The following is a 9,669-nucleotide window of genomic DNA, read 5'->3' on the forward strand; positions in this document are numbered from 1 at the left end:
TTGAGTGACATTTGCAGCTGTTAAAAGAAACATTAGTATTTATGTTAGATTAACAATGATATTATATAAATTTAAACTTAACTAAATAAAAAAAATATTACTTTTTTCAATTTATTCAATTTCCTTGTATAGTTCAAGGTCATCGTCTGTTGGATCTTTCCAAAAAGAGAACTCCTCTGCTCTTAGCCAATCACTAGTACACACCAATATGCCTCTACCGTTTTAGGACTCAAACTGCTCCTAAAAGGATACACAACTCGTTTGCCCAAGCTAAAAGCGGTCTCACTAGCAACGGTTGAGCATGAAATTGAAAAAATATCTTTGACAATCATTGAAAGGATTGGGTACCTAGTTTCACTTCCTTTCCACCACTCCAAAAGATTGAAAGATTGATTAGATCGTTTTTCAATCTCATCGGCCAAATACTTGTCCACTTTATTAGATATCACTTGAAGTTGTTCTTCTTCATTTTGTGCTTCCAAATCATCAAACAATTCATCACAAAGACCACCACCACCACCACTAATACCTCCACCTCTATTGTCACACTCTATTTGCATACTTTGACTCTCGACATTCAATATATCATTTATTGAATTATACTCCGACCACAAAGTTTCCAAGTTTTGTTTGACATCATCAACAAATTCTTTGATCCTTGTAAGAGTACCTCCCAATTTTCTGATGGTGACTTTGATCATTTGAAGTTTGTTCCTCGGGTCCAAAATATTACCAATAAATATCAAAGGGTTCATGCTATTCCAATTTCCCCAATACTTGTCAAACTTTAACTTCATTGCACATGCTACCTCTTTAAGAATTGGATTTGAATCATCATGTCTCTTTCTTTCAATCTCAACTTGTAGTGCAATCATTGTTTGATAAATCAATTGAGAGGTAGGACTTTTTGATGCACTTAGCTCTAAAGTGGCATCATAAAACTTTTTCAGAAAATGTACAAAAGCCTTTGCTGTCTCCCAAGAATCAGCAATTGGAGGCCCAATCCTTTCTTTACCCTACGAAAATAATTCATAAAAGGCAACCATTCTTCAGTCATCCTTTCGAACACCCTTCGATACTTTAATGCAACTTCAAGCATTTTATAAGTTGCATTCCACCTCGTTTTGACATCCATAGGTACTGTTGATGTACTAGAAAACTTGGCTAGCATGGCAAACTCCCTAAATTTATTCAATCTTGATGGGGAAGAATGTATAAAAACAAATGCATTTCTTATAGCTTTAATTGAAACATTAAGCTCCTTCAAGCCATCTTTAACAATTAAGTTAATTATATGACAAGCACACCTCAAATGCAAGTATTTCCCTTCAAACAACAATGAATTTTCACTTTTCATTCTTCTTTTCAAGTAATCAATTGCAGTGTCATTAGAAGAAGCATTGTCAACTACAATTGAAAAAACTTTTTCTATCTTCCACTCTCTCAGACAAACCTCAACCATCTTCCCAATTTCTTCTCCAGAATGACTAGTGATTTTTGTGAAGTTGATTATTCTTTTATGTAGCTTCCAATCGCTATCCAAGAAGTGAGCTGTCAATACCATGTAATTTATGTTTTGAATGGAAGTCGAAGTATCAGTAGTGATACTCACCCTTTTGTCACCGATCACACTTTTTATCTTAGTTTTCTCAACTAAGAAAAGATCATAAACCATACCCGCAACTTTTTTTCGACAAGGAATTAAGAATCTCGGTTGTAATTCATGCAATAATTCTACAAACCCCTTCCCTTCGACAGCCCTAAAAGGCACTTCATCGACAATCACGTACCTTGCAACTTTCAATTCACATTTTTTTTGATTAAAAGTATGAGGAACCAAGGCACTTCCTTGCCCCATAGTCTCACTCGTCAATATAGTTTGACTTTTATCATCCCCACTCGTTTCGTAGAGCGGACTTGACTTGCACCTCCTTACTAAGTGGTTTTTTAACCCACTAGTACTTCCATAAACTGTTGGGATCTCAAGTTTGCAATATTTGCATATCCCTATTTGTTGTTCGGTCCCATCACTCAACTTCCTTCCTCCCTTTATACAATGCTCCCAAAATATACTCTTGGATTGTTGAGGAACTTTAGGAGGCTTCCTTGGTCGTTCTCGAGCCGTGGACTGTTGTGTTTCATGTCCCGTTGCATTTGATGTTTGAGATGAACTTAGGAGAGTATTAGATTCCATTATGAAAGAAAATCAAGAAGTTTATATCATAATCGTATGATCCTACAAACAAAATGCAGATATGATCAATGTTATTATTTATACAAAAACAAAACAAGAAAAATAAACAAAAACACGATAGTTAAATTACCCATTGCAGTAATAGTGAAACAAAGCATGATATTTAACCAATCAAACAAGGCATGATAGTTAAACAAAAAATAACCAATAAAAAACAAAGCATGATAGTTAAACATTAAATAACCAATCAATCTTCTTGTTGGCCAATTCCCGCTTTAATAAAACAGATAATGGGCATTATGACTCCCTTTGTTAAAATGACATTATGACTCAATGGTAAGCACTTTGGGGGGTGCGTAACCCTCATTTCTATGTTGTTTACAAAACCAACTATGCTGTAGCAAATGTGCTATGCTGTTTACAAAACCAACTCCTAGTTAAAATTTTTCATTAAAAGACACTACAAAATAACAGAAGCAATTCCAGGTGCGAGGTAGAAATAAAAGCAAACACACTGTAGAAAATTTGGAATCTTTCATACAAACCCACGAGCTGAGGCAATTGTCGAGTTGAGGGAAGCACATGACGATGTGTAGACAGGACGAAGATAGCAATACAAGATTAACGGATAAAACCAACACAAACAATAAAGAACAAAGATAGCAATACGATACAAGATTAACGGATAAACATCCATTTCCAACACAATATAGACAGAACGGAGGCTTAATAAAAAAAAGATTTACCTCTCACAATCATCAATTTCTCGTTTCTTTGTGTAGGTTTTCCGTAGTCTAAGATTCACAAGTAGGGCTTAGGGTTTTTTTTCTCTTCAGAACGAGGCTCAGAATTTTCTTGTCGCGACAATGAAGGAGAAAGAAGAGTAAGTGGGTTTTCTTGTTGGGCTATTCGTTCTTTCACTAATTCACTATTGAGCCCATTATCAAATTTAAAAGCAAGCCCAATATATAATAAAATTACAATTGAAAGTTTGGCCCAAATAATTTTATTATAATAATTTTTCGGTATGTCGGTATATACCGAAATATCGAACATTTAAAAAACATATACCCATACCAAAAATTACAGTACGGTTAGGGATATATTTATATATATTGTTATTTGTTATATTATAATATATTTGAGCTTTTAGATTGATGTACTTCTAACTTTTTTATTTTATTTGTTTATAGATTATTTATGGAACATTTAGATTCACTAACGCACCAAATATTTAATATTTAACTTTAATATAATAGTATTGGCAGTCAATACATATACGTTGCGTGGCATATAATTGTAAATTATTGGATAAATCCTGCATCTAAAAATAATGGATGTGAAATCCATCGTCTAAAAAGAATAAAATAAAGTCTATATCAACAATAATTTTTGACAGATTGCATTTGATAACAATATCAACAATATCGATCATTTTTCGAATTGTGAAAATGTGGTTGAAATAATGATTCATTGGTACATTATAATTTATTATTAGTCGATAAAGTTAAAATAAATAATACAATTTACTAGTAGTTGATAAAGTTAAATTAAATAATACAATTTAATTACTTAATTTTATATATTTTCATAAAATTCATGGAAAATCTCTATCATAATTTTATACATTTTAAAAAAATTGCTAATATTAATATATTTCCATGCCTCTTGTGACTCGACTGCCCATGCTCTTTTCTCCTGTTCGGCCATTAAGCACTGCTGGAAAGGTACCGGTTTCTGGCGGATCTTAAAACAAACTCACCACTTGGATGCCCAGGACATATCATTCTGGATGTCGGAAAAGCTAAGCAAGGATGAGTTCGAGATATTTGTGATGCGATCTTGGGCTATTTGGTGTGAGAGGCTTCGTCTTACTCATAGTCCGAAAGTGGATCCCCTTGCTTTCAATGTGGAGTGGAGCTCAAGCCGTCCGGCAGACTTTCAATCGGCACGCCAAGCCCTAAGGCTTGCCTCATCGCATGATCCAATTTGCTCTCCTAGATCTTGGAGTGCTCCCCTGGTGAATACCCTACGCCTAGATGTTGATGCAGCTTTTAATCAAGGTACCAATAGATATGCTCTTGGTGGGATTATCAGGAACCATGAGGGTTAACCGATTCTTGTCTTTGGTCAAAAGATTGAGAAGCCTTCCTCGATTACTTTTGCTGAACTACTAGCTATTATAGTTGGTGTTAACATTTCAAGGGATCATAACATCAGGATTCATCTTATTGCTTCTGATTCTCTCCTCGCCGTGCAAGCAGTCATTGGTGTAGAAGAGAATCGTAGTTACACTGGGGCCCTAGCGTCTGAAATCCGTGGTCTACTGTCTCTTCTAGGGAGCCCTTCGGACTGCAAATCATGTTGCACATTCTATTGCTTTTTTTTGCATGTTCCTCCCCTTCCCCATTTGTTTGGAAGTGTGGAGATTTTCCTTTTTGGTTGATTAATCTTGTAATCAAGGATCTGACTCTTATTCAATAAATTACAAGAATTTTTCACCGTAAAAAAAAATAATATAGTATGAGATATTATTTTTATATATCTAATATTTTAATTATGATAAATCTAAAATATCAAATACATAATAGATCACAATCATATCCAATAAACAGAGTTAATGATTTTTCACAAATTGCATTTGATCACGATACATATTGCACCTAATTAAAGCTCTAATTTAATAGGTTTTCATTTTATGCATATAAAATTCCATAACATGAATATTAAATTCCTTTATATCATTAAAATGTTTTTCTAAACATCCTAACCTTTAAATGCAGAGTACAAATAATTATTATAACACATGATAATATATTCAATTTTAATTTTTATAATAGTTTTTCCAACATTAAAATAGTGTACTTAAAACGAGCCAATTGAATTTCTAGGTTACAAGCCTAAACAGGGTAAAAAAATAGGGGTGTCAATCGGGTCGGGTGGGTCGGGTTTCGGGTCAACCCACAGTTTTTTTCATCAACCCGAACCCGAAGCAACCTGAAAACTCCCAATCCGAACATGAACCCGTCTAACTCGACTCAACCCGTTTACCCGAATTTTATTTATTTTTAAAAAATAATGGAAAAAATTCGAAAAAATAAAAAATAATAATAAAATTTTAATTTAAACACATAATAACAAAATTTCATATTTAATTTTGAAAGTTTAATCGTAGAAAATTAAAAATATATTTATTAAATCAAATAAACAATTGTAAAAAAATAAAAATATATATAAAATAAATATTAAATGATGAAAATTTATCATATAAATATACAATAAATTTTGTTCAAAATACAATATATAAAATTATAGGTAATATTTTCAAAAAAAAAAAAAAGTTTTCGGGTCAACCCGGGACCCAATCCGACCCAACCCGAAACTCGTCTAACCTGGCACTAACCAGAACCCGACCCGAACCCAAAAAACCCCAACTCGAAGCTGATTTTTTTCGTATTGGGTCGTGTCGGGTTGACGGGCCCTGCCGCTTAAGCCGCCGGAGAGTTCATCACGGCGATTTTGTGAGAATGGTGGATCCACGACTGTCAGAGGATGTATTAATCGAAATTTTGATACGTCTCCCGGTGAAATCTATAGTAAAACTCAGGTGCATTTCAAGAACATGGCGTGATTTGATTAGAAGTCCTATATTCATCCACAGATACCAAAACCGTGAGAGAAAATAGAGTGTGTTGCTTGTGAAATGCTATACGACACGACAATATGAAGACGAGGCGATACTCTCTTTTCACAATCTAGATTTCCCCGATTTATTGGTATCACCCTATCTATCCATTCCCGTTTTGAATGATCTAGACTTCCCTACATTCATGTTTTCCGTTGTCCAAAGATATTCCGATGTCCAAATATATGGTCCTTGCAATGGGCTCGTTTGCATCCCAGTTGGTAATATCATTTTCTTATGCAATCCGGCATTGCGAGAATTCAAGCCGCTTCCCCCTCCGAACATTCCCTGTCCAAAGGGTTATGAAATATGGGCTTTTGAATTTGGATTTGGGTTTGACCCAAACACTGGCGCTTACAAGGTAATGCAAATTTCGCAAATCGGTTCAGACAACTACGAAGATTTCCATAGGTTTGATTTATACGATTCAGCCTCCAATTCATGGAAGCATATAGACGAAAAACTGCCTATGATAACTTGTTTACCTTCTTTTCAAACTTTATTTGGTGGGGCTTTTCACTGGTACTCATGGAATGATATTAATGATTATCCATACATTCTTTGCTTTGACATAAGAACGGAGGCTTTTCAATTGTTAGACTTTCCTGATGATTTCCCCGAAGAAAAAGGCCTCTCGAGCCTGACGGTGTTAAATGAGAATCTGGCATTGATTGGATTTGCACGATGGAGAGGAGAACTCGATGAGATAATAGAGATTTGGGTGATGAAGCAATACGGGGTGAAATAATCATGGACGAAGCAGTTTGTGATCGGCCCTTACGTGGTTTTTTGCCCTTTTTTGATTTTGAACGATGAGTGGTTGCTGGTTGAATCCGACAACGGCCAATTGGGCCGTTGTGCACTTAATGAAAACAAGTTCAAGGGATTGTCATTCTACGGATTTCATTTGTCCTTAAGTGCTGTGGTTTATGAGGAGAGTCTGATTAATTTAAATGACATCATATCAAGTGATTGTGAAAACGGGTAAGATTTATTATGTTTTAGGATCTAAAACATCTACTTTTTTTTTAATTATCGTTTGTGAATGTGTGAACTCACAATCGTTATTGCTAAATCTTATGTGACGTCTGTTTTTAGAAGACTAGAAGGTGGCTTCAAGTGTCTTATCATGTTTATGTTGTTAAAATCTAATGCACTATTTATAGTTTTTATTTATATTTTGAAGAAGATTGTTATATAAGTTTGTAATTATAAAAGTTTGTAATTATAAACCTTACTGATTTATTTAATTGTTACAAGATTTTTGCTATGCTAAGACTTGATACAGAGAGATTACTACGAGATTAGCTAAAACAAAATAACTAGAATTTTGTTGTAAATACAAACTTATTTGTCACAGTTAAGTTTAAACATAGATTTTTGTGCATGATTTTGAAAACTAAAAGGTTTCAACAAATCATTAATTTTATATTAGTGGTCATGTGTTTTTTGGTGTTTTTACTCGCACCGAAATGTTATTTGTCATGTGGGGTTCATAATTTTTTCATTGTAAAAATAATTTTGAATACGTAAATGTAATATTGGATTAGTGTCCTTTAGTAACATGAATTGACAATAGTAAAGTACACTATGAAACTCGTTATTTAACAAACTTATCATTTTTGCTCGATATAATTGCTTCCACTTATTCCCAAATAAATTCAGAACACCAACACAATGACAAGATGAAGGTGTGAATTATTTAATCAATTGTTGACTCTTACAGAATATTTCATGAGAATTTTGCATTTAGTAGTCCTTACTTAACTAGCAGTTAAACTAAATTTCACAACTTTCATTTGTTGGGGAAAACCCATAAACCGCAGAATCCATCATGATAAATCATCAAGAATTTGACTGAAATCTTAAGCGGAAGCGTACCTGAAGCCATAATCCTGAATTCTTTAAAACGTGTCTTGATCTTCCAGATCTACGCGCTCTTTCCTTGAGAGAATCCTTTAGTTTCTCTTCAGAACTATTTTCTTAATGGGGGAGAGAATAGTGAAAGTGACAACGCGAGATCTGGGGACCATGACCCATATTTATAGATAATGTTTATCAATATCTTCTGATATTTCTGTTTTAGCCCATCATAAAAACAGAAATTACACTTATGTCTCTACACATTAAAGGCCCACAGCCCATTAGATACATTAAAGCCCAATAACCCGAAACATTAATTGATCACTTTATTTTGGGCTTAACTTAATAGACAACCCACAATACATAATTATTCACATATAAGCCCATATAAATAAATTGATCCAACAATCTTCCACTTGGGCTATATGTGCAACTTTATAATTATGTTTGTGAAAATAACCTTATGAGCTCAAAATTGTTGTCATTCCGAAATGTATCTATAACCAATCCGGTCCATCAATCACATCAACATAGGATCAAAGCAGTCTTCGCTACACTCAAGGTAACTAGACCCATCAATGGTCACATATGCCAACACAACTGAATGACATGGATCGTGAAGTAGATGTGTAGCATGGAAATTTCATGCAATGTGACCGTAACATGCCTATTTCCAACTGGTCCTCCCTTTAACCTTATCGAGATCAAACTTTAAATCATAATTAGAGTGTGACTTAACTTGAAATTTATTTCTGCAGAAAATAAATTTACATAACTGTAACTGAAAATGTCTACAATTGAAAAACATTTAAAATAACAAACTCCCACTAAAACTGGATTTTCTCAATTGACATAACACCATACTAGCAGTATGCTCATGAAACTGTTTGGGTGGTAGTCCCTTAGTAAGCGGATCCGCAACCATGGAGTTTGTACCGATATGCTCAATAGACAACTTTCCACTCTGAATTCTTTCTTTAACAACCAGAAACTTGATGTCAATGTGTTTTGACTTCGTCGAGCTCCTGTTGTTACTGGAATACATAACTGCTGATTTATTGTCACAATGTAATCTTAGTGGCCTTTCAATGCCATCAACAATGCGTAGTCCCGTGACAAAATTTTGCAGCCATATTCCATGATTGGATGCCTCATAACACGCTACAAACTCAGCTGCCGTGGTGGAAGAGGCTATAAGTGACTGTTTAGCACTCTTCCAGGAAATGGCACCTCCAGCAAGGAGATAGATGTAGCCCGACGTAGATTTCATACTATCTTGGCATCCAGCAAAATCGGAGTCAGTATACCCAATGATCTCAAGCTGATCCAACCTTCGATATATGAGCATGTAATCTTTTGTTCTCTGTAGGTACCGTAAAACCCTTTTGACTGCTTTCCAATGTTCCACTCCTGGATTACTTAAATATCGTCCCAACATTCCTGTCACGTACGCAATATCTGGATGTGTACAAACCTGAGCATACATCAGACTCCCCACTGCAGATGCATAGGGAACCTTCTGCATTTCTTTTTCCTCAAAATCATTCTTCAACAACTCTATATCGTTGCTAGCGAGCAGAATGTCATCAACATATAAAACCAGAAAAATATGCTTACTCCCACTGAACTTATGGTACACACAATCATCGACCAAATTCATCTCAAAACCAAACGAGATGATCACTTGATGAAATTTGAAATACCATTGTCGAGATGCTTGCTTGAGCCCATAGATGGATTTCTTTAATTTGCAAACCATATTATTTGTGTCTTTGGACACAAAATTTTCTGGCTGCACCATATAAATCGTTTCATCAATGTCACCATTTAGAAACGCAGTCTTTACATCCATCTGATGAAGCTCAAGATCGAAATGCGCCACCAAAGCCATTATAATCCTTAAAGAGTCTTTCGAAGAAACCGGAGA

The sequence above is a fragment of the Primulina tabacum genome, chromosome 11 (assembly GCF_025594145.1).
Source record: "Primulina tabacum isolate GXHZ01 chromosome 11, ASM2559414v2, whole genome shotgun sequence".
In the NCBI taxonomy this organism is placed as follows: Eukaryota; Viridiplantae; Streptophyta; class Magnoliopsida; order Lamiales; family Gesneriaceae; genus Primulina; species Primulina tabacum.